The sequence below is a fragment of the Saccostrea echinata genome, unplaced genomic scaffold (assembly GCF_033153115.1).
Source record: "Saccostrea echinata isolate AGI-Se365-2 ecotype Australia unplaced genomic scaffold, CSIRO_AGI_Sech_v1 ptg000030l, whole genome shotgun sequence".
NCBI classification, from domain to species: Eukaryota; Metazoa; Mollusca; class Bivalvia; order Ostreida; family Ostreidae; genus Saccostrea; species Saccostrea echinata.
In genome coordinates, this window is record NW_026889779.1 from 8,312,323 (window position 1) to 8,332,951 (window position 20,629).

Sequence of the window (20,629 nt, forward strand, 5' to 3'; positions counted from 1 at the left end):
TCAGAAATGACGGATTTCAGTCTCACCCCTGACTGTACATTACAGCCATAAAAAGTGCTTAGGCCAAAAAAAATAATAGTCTTCTTTCCTGCTACCAACCTGAAAAAAATAGGGTAGGTAGGTAGGAAAATTATTTTATTTTTTAATTTAATTTAATTTTTTTCCAACAGTATTTTTGGATATGAACTAATATAAAACCAAATTAAACACGTCATAGGTCAATATTATCTTTTAAAATTAAATCTAATGTCTTTTGATGCACAACTCAAGTGGTATTTTATGAAAGTCCATATTTAAAACATACAATTTCATGAAATACCACTTGAATATATATTTTTTTCAGTTTAGGAACATGAAATTCCTAAAATTTTTGATTTTTTTTTTCAAAACTATTAAAAAAACTTTAGGGTCGGGTGCAAAAAAATAGGGTCGGTTGGGTAGCAGGAAACAAGACTGTAATTTTTTTTAGCCTTACCACATGTTTATAGCTATGTATTGGTAGGCAGGTGTATGTTCATGACCATCGGAAAGAATTTTTATTTTTCTCACTCTTGAAATTTTTTGGATTTTTCTTTGAGGCATGGTGATGAAAGTAATGGTAAAACAACCAGTCAGGGGTGTGCAATTACCATCGCCCGATGGGTAGCAGGAAACAAGACTGTAATTTTTTTTAGCCTTACCACATGTTTATAGCTATGTATTGGTAGGCAGGTGTATGTTCATGACCATCGGAAAGAATTTTTATTTTTCTCACTCTTGAAATTTTTTGGATTTTTCTTTGAGGCATGGTGATGAAAGTAATGGTAAAACAACCAGTCAGGGGTGTGCAATTACCATCGCCCGATGCCCGGGGCTACCAATTTTAGAGATCGGGCTATCATAAATCTATACTGCCTTAGCCTGTCGGGCTAGTAAATCTAAAACGAAAGTATACGTATATTTACGGCGACTGAATTGATGTACGAATTAACCTTGTTGTAAAATCATAATCTTTAATTCGTTTTAACCTGATATGTTTTGTGTGTTGCTATCGCCAGTCGTTTCAGTGACATAATAATTATAGTCGATAAAAATAGGGAGAAAAAAGTGCAAACCATTATTTGTTTTATTTATTTCAACTTCAATGTTTTTTTAACCTTTTTGTTATACTTATACATGTATTGTTTTCGGTAGTTAATGGGCTAGTGACTGGCAACCTCGGACTAGTAACTTTGTTACTGCCACTAGCCCGACGGGCTAGTAACTAATTTTTGTAATTGCACACCCCTGCAACCAGTTTTGGAAAAGAAATTAGCAGTATTATAACAGCTGGCTTTGCATATAACATTTAGAATTAGGGATCCCAAGGGGGGGGGGGAAGTAGGATAGTTATTTAATTCGTTTCGCCAAGCTGTCGGGGAACCACACCTGGATGCCTTAGGGCTCTCGATTGTCTATAATTAGGGCCATTCAAGGGCCCCATTCCTAATTCAAAAGAGGTACCTTTCTTCCCAATTGAATGTGTTAATTTTCCCAATAGTCATTTATCCCCAAAATTAATGAAAATATGGTTGGATCTGTAATAACTAAACTTGCTATTCATATTCCTTTGTATTACAAAACAAAAATTTAGTTCATAACAAAGACCAGAAACCCAGTACAGTGGACTCCGGATATAACGAGATGCATGGGACTTATTCAGGACCCTACTTTCATTTTGTTTACATGACTTGCATTTCGAATTTATACTTTTCTCTTTGTTGCCAGCTTACAACGACAGATTATGGTCCAATATTCATTATAACATGTGAAATTAATTAATACACACAATAATATTGAAATTGTCTAATTAAAAATTATTTTAAAAAAAAATTGTTAAAGTACAAGCCAGCAGAGCTACAGTCTCATTAGAGACTTCTGGTTTTGACACAAGTCATCAACATATTGACTTCATTTTCATACCATGATGTTATAAACATGCAGCAAAATGTGAAGATTTAAATGTAATATGTATGCCAAATTCTATTATGATCTGAATTGTGGTTATGTTACTCCTTGTATTAGACACAGAATCCTTTAACAAATATGACTGACCTCATTGCAAAAATGGTGAGAAAAAAGGGAAAATTAATTGAATTTTGAACGAAACAAAGAAGAAAGCAAAATGGTAGTTAATTAACAGGGAAATTCCAATTTTTCAGGTGATGAAAAGGTGACTACAAAGATATTTTTACTTATATAACTAAGCAAATTTACGTTTTGATCTCTTGAACGCTCAGTCTCTTGATTCAGAAATCCATGATCCCTCTAAGTCAAAATGCAGTCTTGATATGCATAATCTGTTGTTATTTACTCTCAATACCTCGAAGTGTCTATGTTTTAATGTTTACATGTTTTCAAAAAACCCAGTCACATTTCCAAGAAAGACCAACGGGTGACTGTTTTTGAGGCAAAAATACCTTCTTCAGGCAACAGTCAGCTGTTCATCTGCCATTGTCTTGCCCGAATTTGACCTTTTTTTTTGTCAGCCTACCAATTTTGTGTCTGTTGGGCCATGTTATAATTTTCTCTGCATCGGTGGTCGATTCCTTCAATTGAAGCAGTCGTACAATAGTCTGTCGACCAACCTTCAATCATCATCCGAACATTGGTAGACAGTTCTTAAAGTCGGTCGTCGATGGGTCAACATTATTGCATGGAATTGGGTTTTTGTAAATGTTGGCTGATGGTGAAAATCAAACTGTGGCTTAGTGAACGATGATTGGGCGACTATTGGCCAACTTAGAATTATCTAAATTTTGAAAATTACCAGTGTTCTTAGGAATTAATATGACTGCTCCACGTCGCTCGATACTACTGTCGGCTGATCATGTTTTTAAGCTGACGATACGACAAAAATTTGATTTGCCTGACCATCAGCTTAAATGTGACCTAGGCATAACTCTGCACACTTTACTGAACACAAACCCACAACACATGATTGCAGTCCTGCATACTTTGAGGTATTGAGAGATACCTATATATACTAAATGTAGAACTCTTCAGTGAGCAGTGTTTAAAGCTTCCTTTAATTCAAACAAAGGTGTGATGGGGGGTGGGGGTGGGGGCTTGTGATTAATTCCAGATAGGTGAACTTGTTACGTGTCCTTGAGATGAAAGACTGTTGAGGGAATGAACAAAATAGTAGTTTAGACTATATGAATCAGCCTTGATAGTTCAGTGGTTAGAACATTTGACTAGTGAAACAGGTGTCCTTAGTTCGATTCCAACCTTTTATTTTCTTTATACATTCCTTTTCGATTACAGTAGGTTACAGATTAAAAAAAAATGTATATTTATATTTTAAAAATGTGTTTGTTATGACTTATTTACATGTTAAGGAAAACATTTAGATTTTAGAGTGATTAATAATCTGTTAAGAGAGGTACTTTTGAGTTTGATTAAAAAACCTGTAATTATTAAGCTTTTATTTCCCTACAGATGTCAACAATGAAAATGAAACAAACCAATCAGTGGATCGAATTAAAAGTTTTGGTAAAAGAAAACAGTTGCATATACATGCTAACAAGAAAGGACTTACAAGAAGAAGTGTTGTACAACTATGAGAATGGAAGGAGGATTTGATGTTTAATTGAGGTAATTTAAAGTGTTGATTCCTAGGGCTGTTTGATTGATGAAATTTAACCATTAGAATATTTAGTTTTGAAGAAATTTAAAATAAAATTATGCATGCAATCCCATTCAGTGAGTTTTGTGACCAAAAGTCATCTTTTTCCTGATATTTTATCACAAAATTTTGTAAGAATTACAGTAAAACATGCTTATAACAAAGTGCCAGGGATGGAAAATTTTGCTTCATTATAAGTGTAATTCGTTTATATATCCATTAAGTTTACAATGTATTTTAAAGTCACTGGGAATAAAAATCACTTTGCTCTAATCTGTGGATCTTTTCACAAAAAATCTTACAACATATTTTTATCTTAAGTTAAAACTTATGATAAAAATCGTTTTTACAAAAATTCTTAAGAAAGTCGTAAGTGCAAAATCTGTCATCACTTTACGAGAGCCCCAACCCTCTCTTAAGTATTTTAAAAATGATTTTATTGTAAAAATATACCCGCAAAAACCAAAATACACGTTAAAGAGCTAGGTTCACTTTATGCATAAAATGGCCCTGTAGATAAACCAATTTATCCACTAACACACTATGTCCCTTTCTCAACATCAATTTAAAGTAGAGACTTGGAGCTTTCAGTTTGTATATAAAAGTTTCCTCTTAAGAGTCCAGGTACTCGAATACAGGTTGTGTGAAATTGCGATGTTCTTGAATTTTGCAGAAAACAGGTGAATTTGAGAACCTTCAACAAAGAATAAAAATATGAGCACACCCCTCGATCCAAAAATCAAAATATATTTTATAATCTTATTAAGCAGTTCTTTCGTAATATATTTGCACATTTTGGATCGGAAGTTGTGCTGTATACGAAAAATTGAAAAATAGCATCATATTTTGGCCATTTTTGAAGAAATATTCGGGATATGTGAATAATGACGCAATTCATGACGTCATAATGCATTGACTATCAAGAAAATTACGTCATTATTTAGTAGAAAATTAGTCACCAAGTGTTCAAGTGATACTTATTGCCTTGTCGACTAAAACCATGCAGTTTTAATTTTTCAGAAATTTACAGGGCCAAAAAAGGCCCTAAGTGCCCCTGGCTCTTTAACTTTGTAAAGCAACTTACAATAATATTTTATATTTTTTTTCACAATCATTGTCAAAAATATAAGTGAATAACACTACAAAATATTTACGATGTAAGTTTCACTTATGACCTTCTTTTACGTCAGACTTTTGATTATGACATAGATTTTAAACTTCCTTGCTTCACAAACGATTGCATTCGATATTTGTTGTCAATAATGTTTGTTATGCTGACAAATGTTAAAAACTAAGTTTTATTTTTATTTTCACCCACTTATTTAAGGATTATAAAGCATATTGAAGTCATTGCTAGGGATGAAGTCTGTCGTAAATAAAATCTTAACTTCAATCTGCTACGAATGTGTTCTTGTCGTAAGAAATTCTTAAGTTAAAATCTTACGCAAAAACTTCAGTTTTTTTGTGAAAAGGGCTACTAGACCCAAGGCTAATATTTCAAGCAATCAAGAACTTCGAAAGATCGAAGTTCGAGCCATTTGGAATTGCCTGTAGTAAGGAAATGTGTTGCTTAACTTTATAATATCTGAGAATTTTCATACCTGTAATGACATAATCCCCCTGTTATTCTGGCATTCCCCCCTCAGCCCCCTTTAGCATAGCTAGAGGAATCCAAGACACCCTTCAACTTTTAAAATGTCCCATTTCTATTTCATTTCTTATGGATAACCCTGAATACCTGGTCACCTCAATAATTATTTTAAATTTCAAGGATCATACATATATCTCTGGTCCCCTTAAAGCTGACATGAACTCTTAAATATGCGATATTTTCATCCTGGTACAACTTATTTCATTCTCGTACTCCCTTTTTCCGCCATATTTCTTTCAGATTCGCTCTCTTATTTTACCGGCTATATAAACCCTGATTACCCTGATGCCTTTGTTACACTTGAGTGATTTTCTAGCCTGGCTGTCGACATGTACACATCTCTGATAGCAAAGTCTTGGAACACGCCATGAACTGACATAAAAACATGTAGACCTGTACACATCTCTGATAAAGCAGTTTTGGAACATACCATAAATCTGAAAAACTAGGAATTTTACTGAAAACCATAAAGAAGTATTTAAATTTTGAATAATTTAGATGCAATGCATTAAAATCAAAATAACACATGTATGTTTGATTCACACATATATTTGAACAATAAACAAGAAAAGGCTACCACATGCTACCTCATTTTTCAAATAACACTGTACTATTGAGCATTATGCCTGCTACATGGTATATGCACATACTATGCAACTTAGGCATTCAAGTATAACAAATTCAGATATACATGTACATGCATGCATGCTGAGAAAACGCATCGAATGCTTTAAAATCTACCTGAAATACTGCTATCGGTACAGGGATGTGCACATGTCGAGAGAATAACTTCCTTTTTAATGAAATATGCATCACGGAAGAAATAAATCCATTTGTAACTCAACGGTAAACACATAGTCACTAGCACTTGAACACATGTGGTCCCTGTTGATCAGTATTTTTGGTCAGGGAAAATATCAAAGGTGAAAGTGACACTGGTATTTTGCCTGATTACACAAAATAGTCACGCAAATAAAACGTTTCAGAAATCAAAATAAATGTTTCGATATATGTATTAATAGTTCATGAATGTGGCTTCATTACATCAAATTTAATACATAAACATACATTCTTGTTACGGATCTTACATCTTTTAAAGAAAATAAAAGGAGGGGGTGGGGGTGGATTATGTATAATACATTCTTCAATATATTTTAAACAAATGTCTGAAAAAAGTCGGATTTTCCTTGATCAAATATATTTAAATACGTACAATGAACTGGCTTCAACTGTTTTAGATATAAAACTAAAACTAATATATCGTAAATTTAAGCAACACTGAACAATTTGTTTCTGTACATAGATTATTTTCAAATCGGGGCCCTTTCAGGCATCGCAAATTACAAGCATGATTGATACAATTACCGACAAGAACAGACATAATTATGTGTATATAAAATAATCTACAGTACATGTTTTGGTTTAAATTGAAGTTAAGTACATGTATTACACTATTAGTATATATTAGGGATGTCAACGAATATTTGAGTACTCGACTATCGTTCGATCATACCGACTATCGACTAAAATTTCTTTAGTCGGTTATTCGTTAAAAATGTGTTACCTAAACGTAATTTTAAATTCAAGGTAATAAAATTGTATTTGCCCATTTCATTTATATACAGATCAATGTTCTTGTAAGTAAAACTCAGGGTATGTTTTAACTGCATGTTCAGAGCCAGAAATAAAAATGTTGCTATCACAAACATGATTATCAAGGATTGTTTACCACTGATTGTTGTAAATGGAGAGGACGTTCAAGAATTGTTTGGTTTTGTAGATTCAAATCATAAAGCTTCAACCTGCAATTCCATAAGATCTGACGTGATGCAACTATTCATAAAGAATATTAAACAGCTGTTACAAAATTGTAAATACATGTAAATTGGGGGACAGTTATGAGTGTAATTAAATGGTGTTTCTTTCTGATATAAATATCATGCAGTCTTTTTAAGATTGTATTGATTATTTGCACAAAATCTCATAATTAAAAGTTCTCTCTGTTTTTACAAGAGGCACGCTTTAATTGTTTACCAGTCAAAGGTCACTGACACAATACGTAGAAATGGCTTCAATTAACGGGTACATGTAGTCTCGTTATGACAAGAAAGGACAAATGCAAGCATTTGATATCCTGCATTTAGATAAAATGTGCAGTAAATATTATATTAATTTTGAAATCAAATGCATTGGATACATGTAGATGTATAGTATTTATTGTACTACATAAATGTTTACAAATCAGAAATTCGTTGTATAATGGTGATAGCGTAGGTTAAATATTGTACAACTAGTCTATAAAAGACAAATAGTGAAAATGACATGAAAAATTAATTTAAATTTCAACGAATATTCGACTATCATTCGACTAAAGCCTCCAACTATTCGACTAAGCTGTTCGAATAAAATTGACATCCCTAGTATATATGAAAGTAACATTGGTAATTGAAATAGTTCTAACTGTGTACCCAAATGTAAAGTGAGGAGATTCTTGAAACCACTTATGTATGCTTACACGAGAGGGAGAGAGAGAATGAGTGTTTGTATACTTGTATGAAAATGTAAAAAAGTATTTATCCACAATCTTGTGGGTAGGGTTTCAAGTAATCCTTACAGATTCTCTTAAAATACAAGAAATTGTATAGGTATCAAATTTTATACTACCTAGGGAAAATTTTCAAACTGGATGGGCTTCCTATACATACATATAAAACAGGCACGTAGCACTGTTTCTCAAAATGTGTATATGCGATGGGGAGCAGGGGGCAGTAAAATGATTGATAAGCCAAAAAAACAAAAACAAAACTTTCGGCACTTAAAAATTTGGAGGGGTTCAGAAAAATGCCGAAATACTTGGGGGGAAAATGAAAAATGAAAAAGGAAAAAAGGGATTGAAAAAAATCCGTAGTCAGGGGGAGGACAGATTCCATTCATACTATCATTTTCAGAAGAAAAATATTTGAGTATTCAATACAGTATCGTTGGATGAGAGTGGGGAGAACCAGCCATTCTTTAAAAAAAAAAATCCTTACAAAATTAACCATTAAAGACAGGCCTGTAGAACGCGGGGATTGGGGATGCCCCCTCCCGTTTTTCCAGAGCATTTTTTAGCTTGTCAAAGATTTTTCAGTAAAGTGTCAATTATTTCTTCCGGCTGTCCCCTTTCAAAAACAATGCTCAAAAAAGGGAGTATCTCCCCCCCCCCCCCCCCCCCCCCCCCCCCCCGTGTGTGTATATTTGTTAATTTGTGTTTTGGTTAGATGCTTTGATGTTGTATTCTAAATAATTTTCTCACACCAAACTACTCAGTTTAGTTTTTAGATAATTACGAAAATCTAGCTTACATGCATGAAGCTATCATTTAAGCTGACATGAATTCTTAAAAGCGCAACATTTGCATCAATGTACGACTTGTTTCATAATTAAAAAATTATATATGAAGCCTGTAATGCAATATATAACACACAAAGAATGTTTGTATGTTTATTAGATCTAGACAATTTTCAGTTTCACTTCATGAACAGCAATCAGACTTTTTTTTAATGATTTCTTATTTTTTATCCAGTCGCGTAAATACTAATTCCCCTTCTCACTTTTGATATTTTCCCTAGCTGACCAAAATCTGATCAGCACGGACTAAGTGTATTTGAGTGCTAGGCTGTATGATGACATGACAACGTCTTTACTGTTGAGTATTTATAGAGTTTATTACTTTTCTGCGATGCATATTTCAATGAAATACAAGGTGTAAATCACTCGGCATGTGCACATCTTCGAACGGGTACAGTGGTCTATTTTCCAGGTATGAATAAGTTTACAGCGTTCGACGCGTTCTCTCGGTATGCACCATTATATTTGCATATGGACATGCATATCAAATATGCTGGTTGTTTGTTCCATTCTTACAATAGATAATTGCAAATTGTTTGTACAATTTTTACTGTGAATTATTCCAAGTTAATTATGCTATATATCTGTATATTGGCATGCTTTTAAAAAACATGCACAACTATGTTTTTTTCTTCCAAACTTGCATTTATATTATTCAAAATGATACTTATAAATATCTTTATGACTGTTTTTATATCTGCTGTGGTTTTGAAATGTTTTCATCAATTCATGTGTTCCCAGATACTTTACTGTCGGAGATGTGCACGCGTCGATAGCCAAACCAAAAACTCACTCAAGTGTAATGAGGGCATTGGGGTATATATTGTTACAATAAGACAAGGTATCTGAAAGAAATATGGCAGAATACAGCTAGTTGGTATGAAACAAGTCATACATTGATGCAAATGTTGCGCTTTTAAGAATTCATGTCAGCTTTAATGATAGTTTCATGCATGTAAGCTAGATTTTTGATTTATAGGATTAGTTTATTCATCAGTTTTAAGAAAAAGTGAGGAATCATTGCTTAAATGTAATTGATTAATGTTTTACATGCTTAAACATAGAATATCCAAGGTTGTGCTCAAGATGTGGGGGCCAGGGAAATTCCCCATCTGTAATTACTTAATCCCCCTGTCATTCTGGCATTGCTTCCTCAAACCCCACTAGAGGAGGAATCCAAGACACCCTTCCACTTTTGAAATGTCCCCTTTCTATTTCAGTTCTTATGGACAAACCTGAATACCTGGTCACCTTAATAAAGATTTTAAAGTTCAAGAATCATGCATATATCTGTGGTCCCCTTAATGATGGGTTAATGCATGTAAGCTAGGTTTTTGATTTATAAGGATGTTTTATTCTTCAATGTTAAGGAATAGTGAGGAATCATGTTGCTTAAATGCAGAATACCCAAGGTTGTTCTCAAGATTCAGGGGCCAGGTAAATTCACCGCCCGTAATGACATAATCCCCCAGTTATTCTTGCATTGCCCCCTCAACCCTCACTAGCAGAGGAATCCAAGACAGCCTTCCACTTTTAAAATGTCCTCTTTCTATTTCAGTTCTTATGGACAACCCTGAATACCTGGTCACCTTAATAAAGATTTTAAATTTCAAGAATCATATATATATCTCTGGTCACCTTAATAATGGGTTTTATGCTAGATTTTTGTTTGATACATTTTCATTCAACAAATTGTACCACCAATTTTTTTCCTTTTGAGTTTTGCATATCATTGTGACATTCTAGATGAAAATTGGGTATTTCATGACCTTAATAAAGATTTTTGAGTTAAACGAGTACTTGTATGAGGGTTGTCCAGAAAGTTCTTAGACAAATGCCATAATTTTCTTGATATTGACCACTCTGCCAAATGTTTACAACATAATTTTAATATAGACCATGATTTAGTAAATATATAAAAATTAAACAATATACACTATTTCACAAAAATTATAGGTGTGAATAGATTGTATATTCAAGCTGCACAGCCCAGTATGACATTAAGTTAGTTTCATGATAATGTCAAGAATAGGGAATTTGAATTTTTAGCTCACCTCAACGAAGTTGGGGAGCTTATGTAATACCGTCAGTGCAGGCGTCCGCATCCCAGGTTAAAGTTTTTGGAGCAGATTTCTTTTCAAGTACAGTCAAACCTCGTTATCTCGAACTCAAAGGGACAAAGAAAATACTTTGAGATAACCAAGGATTTAAGATATTCAGGGTAAAATACTTAAGGAATAAGCAGATGGGACTTCAAAATATAACTTCAACATATCCATGGTATTTGAGATATATCCGTGTTCAAAAAACAGAAGGTCAGCTGTACTTCTATGCCCTATATTAATCAGAGATGCATGAAGGATGCTTCTACTATGTTTCATTATACCAGTCAAGATTTCAGATGCTGCAAATTCAGCTAAAAGGAGCATTTCCAAGTAACTATAAGCCCTATATTGACCAGACTTGCATGGATTATACATATAAGGATGCACACTACCGGACTTGCTTCAATTGCTGGATCTGACCTACATTTTCCAGATGAGTGACCAGATTAAAGTTTTTTAAGCAGGTTTCATTTCCAAGTAACTATAAGTCCTAGGTTGAACAAACTTGTACAAATGATACATCTTAGGATGCACACTATACTTGACTTCCTTCAGATGCTGAATATGACCTACATTTTCCTTCCGGATGAGTGACCAGGATAAAGTTTTTGGAGCAGATTTCATTTCATAGTAACTATAAGCCCAGTGTTAACCAAACTTGCATGGATGATACATCTAATGATGCACACTACTGGACTTGCTTCAGATGCTGGATCTGACCTACATTTTCCAGATAAGTGACCAGGTTTAAAGATTTTTAACGGGTCCATTACCAAGAAATTATAAGGGCAATCTGGACCAAACTTGCATGATGATGCATTATGGGATAAACACTCTCAAACTTGCTTCAGATGGTGGATTTGACTTACTTTTTCTGGATGAGTGACCAGTTTAAATTTTTTAGGTAAGTCCAGTCCCAAGTAACTGCAAGCCCTATTAGACTAAAATTGCATAAATGTTACATGTACAGTACCGACCAGACACAACCTAACACCCGAGCGAACCCAAAGCGCACCCCGGGTTAGCTTTCTGGGTTCGCTTGGGGTCCGCTACGGGTCCGCTTTCAGAAATTTTGGGTGCGCTTTGGGTTCGCTCTGTGTTCGCTCGTTGTCAGCTCTGGGTCCGCTAGAGCGAACCCGGCGTTCACTTTCTGGGTTCGCTTTGCGCACTCATGCGTGAAGCGGACCCCGCTTTAATTTTGCCGCCAGTAAGCTCCGCCCCTTGTTTATTCCAAATACAGTAGTGAAATTGATCATTGTTGTTTTTGTGGCGATCGATACATGTGCATGTACAGTGGCTGCAACATTATTGTTGACAACAAAAAAGAACGATCACGTTACACGAACAATTCCGAACGATTAACGCACGATTAAACCTGTTACACGAACGATCCTTCACGCACACGATTTTTCACATTAAACGATCATTCACGATTGTTAATGCTAATGCATGCTTTTTTGAACAAAATAGATAAATATATTTAGGAGTGGATATTTTTTCTTTTAAAAAAAGCTTAATTAATAAATATTTTAGATTAGAAATAGTTACTGCAGCAATTCATCGACTTCGGAAAACTAAAAAAAAAAAAAAAAAAAAAAAAAAAAAAAATATTTTTGAGACAACATGTAAATAAAACTTGTAGGTGTTTTGAATTACAAATAATCATTTATTTAATTCTCCGACATATATAGAATATTTTTTTTTTATCTTTTTGATACATGTAATTAATTTATGATCGAATGCGGCATGTTCTATCACATGATATAGGTTGGCAGTGAGTTTTGATTCAATCGGATTTTATGATATGCAGTATGGGGGTAAAAGATTTTTAAAAGTGGTCTAAAAAATGAAAGAAAAACTACATCCATCTTTCTATTTATGAATTTCAAAAATCAGCCTTTTTTAAAATTCATTCATCTGCAGAAATAATAATAAGTATCAGGGATAAAAAAGTAACCCCGACAATCGTGTCGTGTGCATTTGCCGACTAAATATTTCAGTAAGTATACAGAATTATTAATTTGTTTGTAAAAATATACATTTTTTATGTATTGATATTAAAATATCATGACCATAATTAGCAGTTAACGGGGCCTATCATCAGAGAAAAAAAATAGTTAAACATCTTAAATACGCTTTATCATTAAAAGTTACGCTATTTTAAAAAGAATACAATACTGTACGACTTATTATATAGCTTATTTACTTCTCATAATTAGTTCGTTCAATAATGTACATGTAAATCGCACTTCGTTATTTTTACTTCAGTTAGAAAACCAACAAACTAAATCAAGCTTTACATTATTTTTTTGTGAAAGAGAAATCAAAATAATACTATAGTCGTTTACTATTGTGCATACTGTAAATGTGCATTTATGCTGTTCTTATTTTTTTTTTCAATGAAGAAGATCAATAATTCTGATGTTGATCTGGATTTAAATAAAAAAAATGTAAATCAGAATTATAAAAATAAAATAATTGATTGAAAGCACGTACATATACACAATCTTGTACAGTATCTTGAGATGATGAAATGCTATAATTTATCAAAACCCATTTTTTTTAGTAACAATTGTGATAACCATTATTTTCTTTTATACATTAAAGAACGTTTTGTCTGGTAAATTTACGCAATGTAAATTAATGGATTTTAAAAAATAAAAAATAAAGAAAATAATTGTGTAAATATAACATGCTACCTGGATAATTAAAATATAAATATGATTTTTTTTAAATCATGTTAATAATAATTTCACACTGTACATTAATACGTTTTGCTGGTACAATGTTTTATTTACATCGAATGACAAACTGACATGCTGATCGGTCGATGCGCTGATTGGTTAACACGTCTTACCGCTAATCCTGATTGACAGCTCTGTTATGCAACACCGAACGCGCGTTCGCTTTCTGGGTTCGCTACTGAATTTGGGGTTCGCTTTCGGCGTTCGCTCTGGGTCCGCTGCGGGTTCGCTCTGGGTGCGCTCCGGGTTCGCTCTGGGTCAGCTATAGCGAACCCAGAGAGCGAACCCGGGGTGCGCTTTGGGTTCGCTTTCTGTTAGGTTGTGTCTGGTCGGTACTGTAGGGATGCAGACTACTAGATTATTAGTTTAGTGTGGGACTTTGCCTTACTTAAAGACAACATTCGTTGAGGTGAGCTCTGTTATCTCTTATTACCTATGATTATCAAGTATTTGTGGTGCACGTACAATTTTTTCTTGATTTAGCCACATGCACTGCTAGTGTGTGTGTGATATTTACATATAGACCATAACGGAGTAAATTTTTAAAATTCAATAAACGATAATTTAAGAGTATCATCAGTATGCACACTTCCTGTATATAGCTGCAGAGCCCAGTCCGATGTTGCGTTTTATTTATTACACATTATTATGCTTCCTGTCAGTTTGTCTCTATATAATCAATACCCAACTATTTTCACATAGTGTTCTAAGGAATTATATATCGTAAACATACTATGCCGAAATAGCTAGTGCATGGCTTCTTTTTCCGAAAAAAATCCAACAGCTCCCATGCCATGGATCGAACTCACGACCCCGACATCATCAGTCTGACTCGCTACCGATTACACCACAGACGACATTGTCTAAAGCACTGTATTATAATATATATAAACTTAGTTTCAAATATTTTACACTTAAAGAAAAAAAAATAAACAAATTAATTTTCTAAAATAGTTTCTTGCAATTTTTTCCCCTTCACTCAACTAAAATTCTCTGAAACTACATGTATCTGTACATGGATCATTCAAAATTAAAGAAAAAAGATGATGTACATGTAGCACAATGTGACGTCATGATAGGGGTGTACTAACATGAATGTAAGAAGTGATGAAACATTGGAAATGGAGAAGATGTTGTCGTTTTTATACAGCAGTCAGCATAATAATAACAATAGTGTTGTACTTTGCATGCACTATGTCTAAATACTAATAGTAGTCAGGGTTTGACACATAGTGCACTCGCCTCCGGCTCGTGCACCATGTGTCAAACCCTGACTACTATTTAGGCATAGTGCATGCAAATTACAACACTATTATATAATCATGTCATAATTTTATTTTCATCAAATAACAGTAACAGTAGTTTTCCACTTTTTGTACTGTCTTTCAAATTGTACTCTCCTTTGAAAAATCATATATACCAATTTCAAATCAATGACCTAAATATATTCTAATAATTTTTAGATGTTTGTCAATGAATAATTAGTTTGTCTCTGACATCGTTTCAACCATATTTTAGATAATACATAATTTTATGATTGGACGCTGTTCCATACGGATGGCCGACATCGCTTTTTCTGTCAATTTTTGAAACATATTTGTTGCAGTTTTTTCTTAAGGTCAAGAATTAGTAAATGAAAGGAGCCTACAATTTCTTTAATTTGAGAAATAGATTCCTTTAATGACTATAACTTGGTCAAATAAGGTGTATTGGGGCATAACTTTTAGGTAAACAAGATTAAAAAAAATCATATTTTAAGCTGTTATTTTCAGTGAAAAATTAAGAAAACCTGTCATGAATATGGGAGTTTTTTTCCATGTCAGACAAAGGAAATGTATCCAGATTGCCTAGTATACTGTCTCTAAGAAAACTGTAATTTGTATGTTCTTAGCCTTTGAGGTAAAAAGTTTAATTTAGCTGAACTCAGACAATTAGTCACCAAAATATTTGTCTATTGATGACAGGAAAGTTCTTGAATTTCTCTGCCATTGACATTAGGTGTGTAACAGGAAAATGCTGCATAAGCAAGAACAGGATTTGAACCCAGCCCTCTGTATCACTAATCAGGTGCTTTAGCATGTTTATTAACTGAGTGATCTGGCGATGGGGATCAAGCCTGTCTGATCGCCATATTCCTCCCTCCTTAAATTGTATTTGCCCTTGAAGACACAACTCAAGTTCTTTTTACCCCTGGCAAGCCTTTTACCTGCAAGTCGAGGGGTGATCAATGGCACCAAATAAATATGGGATAGACCAAACCAGGATTTGAACGTAGGTCCCCTGAATCACTAGTGTAAGTTTCTTTTTAAAAGGAATAACATTTTAATACTCATAGTAAATTAGAATTTCATTTTTTTCAGGAAATGGATAAAAAATTGGTATGTGTCGAGCAACTATAGCCACCTGATAGAAGGGTAAATTAGAAAGTTCAGATTACATTATGCCAACAGAGATGATAACAATGCCAACCAAGCTAAAAGTTGTCCAGGTTAGAATTATTTTTTTCAATAAATTACAATGAATGTACATTTAATATTTTCATATCAACTTACATGTATGAAGGTTGTTATTTTTTTATATACCTGTTGTGTAGGAAAACTTTTGTATTGGAGACAAGACAAGTTAATGACTTAATGATAGACTCACTGCAGAGAGAGATGTTGGAAAAGTGGATTTTGTTAACAAAAGGGAGATAAGGTAAAATATGAGAGGAGTTGTGAGTTTTGTATGACAGAGTACTATTTGTTAACCAAAAAATTAATCTGAAAAATCTTGAGAAATTTAACTAAAGAAAACTTCATGAAAAGGAGCACATGCACATAAGGGGAGGCAACCTATTGAAAATTATCTTGCAGCTGTTCTCGGGTCAAAAAGTGATTTAGGATTAATAACTTGTATGCATATACTAGGGGTGGGACGATATACCGATACATACCGATATTTCCTGCTAAGATACGGTTTACGATACATGCATTAAAATATCGGTACGAAACGATACACGAACGACCTATCAAAAAATTGAAAATGAAAGTAGTTGTCCTTGAAAAATGGCGGCTTGTACGAAGCGAAGAGGTGATATTGATGTTGACAACACGCTTTAGAACTAATAAGTCGTAGATAAGGGGTAAAACATTTTCACTTTTAAGCATCCTCGGAAGATGGGACAAGAAAAGTTCCGTATATAAAGCCGCTAAAGCGTGTGATATACAAAAAGTATCGTTTCCACAACAATTGATATCATTAATTGTTAGTCCATCTGGCACTAACAGCTCATAACAAACCATGGATTCTCTAATTTTAAAAATTTGAAATATTAAAACAAATTGTGGATTAATTTTTCTTTTGTAAAACTCAACTTGGTTACAGACATTCAGCAATTAATAGTAATGTACATGTGATTTTTTTAGAATGAATTTTTAGTCAGTGTTCTTGATGAACTACACAACTATTTATAAACAACTTGTTGATAGACATCTGGCAATACTTACAAGCAATATTGTTTTTGTAAATATTAAGTCAATAAAAATTCATGAACTTCAAGTATTAATTTCAAATCACATATGATTTGATGTAGAATAATTTGTTGATTTATTGTCAACATGGTCAAGAAAATATGAAAACAAATACTAAGTTTTTTTAATAGTTTTATAATTTATCATAATATCGAGATACGTATCGCATCGTGTCATATGTATCGAGATACGTATCGTATTGCAAGATCTGTGTATCGTCCCACCCGTAGCATATACATGTATATAAGGAAAATCTACATAAGAGAAGAAAAGGGGGTGCATCTAGATAAACAATTTTATTTCTCTATGTTAAATAGCTGACATTGACTGTGTTCTTGATTTAAAAAAATACGTACATATGTTGGGGTAACTTCAACTGAATGTTAACATCTACTTTAGTTCATCGAAACTTGTGGACAGGATCATATGATCCTGCATGTACTATTTAAGCCTTTTTTTTTTCTTTTTTTTTTTTTAACTTAGATGCTTAATTCAGCTTTGACAACTGAGTGTGTTGAACATCATTATCAAAGATTCCATTCATTTAAGATTTTATGTTGGTTAAGAAATGTGTCATTTAGGGAGATTTGTTTTTTATACATGTGCGTAAGTTATTTTGTAATTATTTTATAGCAAAGTAAATTTTTCAATTATGATTGTTCTAAGTTTTAGAGATTAATAGAGATTTTTCTTTTCTTTTTTTTTTTTTTACAGATCAAGGCTGCCAACCTTTGAGAGATACACTTCAAAAAGAGTGTTTAAATTCAAGACATTCAGTCACAGTACTCTGTAAATATTATAAAGTAAAAGTTATTTATTTAATTTGGAAAAGCATTTGAGGAAAAGAGGATGTGAAAAAGACTTTGTCCATTTCAAACTATCTGTTGTCAAGTACCAGGAATATGTGGATTTTATTCAACAACTTTATTATGAATTTGAATAGCAACTTTCAATATCTGGAAGCTTTTTTATCAGTAGGGATGTGGATGTGAAATTGCTAGTATATAAAAATTATTTTTTAAAAGATATTAATCAAGAAAATTTTTGTAGATTAATAACAGGTAAAATTTGTAATGAGAGATCTTTTATTGATCATTTGCAGTAGTAAGCGACAGTTGTTATAATTATACCCCACTCTGAAGTAGAGGGGGTATACTCATTTACCCTTGTGTGTCTCTCTGTGTGTCTGTCTGTAACAATTTTTCGTCGCAGTTTTCTCAGCAACTACTCATCAAAGATGCTTGAAATTTTGACACTCTCTTTGACTAGGCATGCCATATTGTGGGATTCATGAGAGTGTATATTCACATCAGAGCGAGGGTATTACTAGTGAGCATTGGCTCACAGACTTCCTGTTTGCTGAAGTTTGTGTTTGACTTTCATGTCTTTAACATGATATGGCTTAAGGATATGCGCAGTATAGTTTGAAATATATTTTCTTATTCTCTCTATAATTTAAGAAATCCAGTAATTGAAAGATCTTTGTGCAATTTTATGAAACCTGGTAATGCTTGCACACCTTATCTGAATCAAATTTTGAGAAAATACCACATAAAACATTTTTGGGGGGGCAGGGGGATTTTTCTTTTAAAAAATGCAAGGGTTTTCATCATTTGATATTTTTTCAAAACTCCTGATACATGTAATGTATGCTGATTTTTTTGTCAAAGAACACCTAATGGTATCATGATTTTCAATTATATTTTCTCTGAAAATTATCAGTTGGAAGGTTCACTGTAAAGTGCATGTACATTGCATATGACCTTAAAAATACTGTGGTGGCAAAAGACAAGAATTTTTTTTTTTTTTCAGTTTTGGTACATGTACTATATTATTATTTCGTTAACCTGTCAATTTTAGATCAAATGAATAAAGGTTAAAAACTATTATTTGACTCTTTGTTTTTGTGAGTTATCTAGAGCAGGCTCGTAGCAACAGTTTCAAAAGAAAAAAAAACCAAACTGACCAAAAGTGGGGGGGGGGGACTTCCCGAAATTATCTGACAAGCAAAAAAGAAAAGGTGATTTACTGTCCAAATCCTGGAATTTGCCAGTGCTGGACCTTACAACATCAAAAAGTGGGGGGGGGGGGGGGGATCCAGCATCTAAAGGGAAACTTACTATAGCAAAATACTATAACCCCCACCCCCTGCATTCTACGGGCCTGCTAGAGACATCTAATAGTCTATTTTAATCAACGTGAATGCAAATTTCAAATGGTTTATCAACTAATATAGATAGATGTATGTTGGAAAGGACCAAGAGAATTTTGTAATTATGTACATGTACATTATACAGCTGACCATATGGTCTGAAGTTGACATTAAAAATTGCAAAGTTGTAGAGTAAAATCAAGATTTGTGCCCCAAATTTTGTGATGACAGTGGCATTTTTCTTTTTAAAAAAAAATTATGAGTTTAAGTGAGCTTTAATGATTTTTATCTCACATGAGCTGAAAGCTCAAGTGAGCTTTTATGATCACCTGTTGTCCAGTGTCTGCCCACCTGACTATCCACTTGTCTGTAAACTTTTCACATTCGACTTCTCAGGAACCGCTAGGCCATTTTTAACCAAAGTAGCTACAAAGCATCCCTGGGTAAAGGGAATTTTAAATTTTTAAAACGAAGAGCCAAGCCTTATACCTCCAAAGAGGAATAATCAAGAAAAGGCAGAAACAGGGTAAATAATCTCAAGAACCACAGGACCAGAAAAGCTGAAACTTACGTGAAAGCTTGCTAAGGTAGTGTAGATTTCAAGTTGTTTAAATCATTTCCCTGGGGTAGGATAAGGCTACAATAGGGGGTCAAAGTTTTACATTGATATATACATTTATATATATATATATATAAAATCTTCTCCAGAATCACTGCATCAGGAAAGATAAAATTTAGCAAACTTTACTTAATTAAGAATACATCTATATGGGGGAAACAGCAGGGCCAAAGTGACTCAAGGTGAGCGTTGTGGCCCAAGGGCCTCACATTTGTAAAATTCATGATGACCGTTACAGACATTGGACAGAGGATGTTGGGTCTGTCTGTTGAACTTTTTTTTTTTTACCTTGTATGATATGTGGATTATTCTTTCCTCAAAACATCATATTCCATATTACTTCAAAGGTAGAAAAAAAAATTATAGAAGTTACTTGAATTAATCATTGCACATTCATATTATACAGGAAATGATGTTTGGCTATGTTTTATTAGAGATGTTTCTGAATATGAAACGAATCTCAGTCGGAGGGATATCGATCCCGATTAGACAATGAACACGTGTGATAACAGATTTTTTTTCCTTTATATATCAATCTGTAACTTGTATAAAAGGTTTAATGTGTTTGTGACAACCCCCCCCCCCCAAAAAAAAAAAAAAACCAACGAAACCAAAAAAAAAAAACAAAAAAAAACAGCACCATAAAATCCTGAGAGTAATAAGTCCATGATTTAAATCGTATATGGATGTTATATTTGTACATTACCTGTAGCAATGTGGAAAATAAGAGTTAATGAAGTAAGCTAGATTTATTTCTTCTTGGGGGCTAGGGAATGTGTTTGAAATGTCAAGGGTGAACCAGGAATTTTA

The 20,629-nt window shown here is 33.4% G+C and overlaps 2 long non-coding RNA genes across 2 annotated transcripts; both read left to right on the forward strand.

Annotated features, from left to right (window-relative positions):
• Positions 1-3,593: 3,593 nt before the first annotated feature.
• LOC133196290 (uncharacterized) lies at positions 3,594-16,222 on the forward strand. The gene is made up of 3 exons (XR_009722313.1): positions 3,594-3,615; positions 15,897-16,024; positions 16,130-16,222. It is a non-coding gene; the product is annotated as an uncharacterized LOC133196290 (long non-coding RNA).
• A 1,304-nt stretch (positions 16,223-17,526) lies between these two features.
• Positions 17,527-18,937, forward strand: LOC133196291 (uncharacterized). Its single transcript, XR_009722314.1, has 2 exons — positions 17,527-17,650; positions 17,763-18,937. It is a non-coding gene; the product is annotated as an uncharacterized LOC133196291 (long non-coding RNA).
• The last annotated feature ends 1,692 nt before the right edge of the window (positions 18,938-20,629 follow it).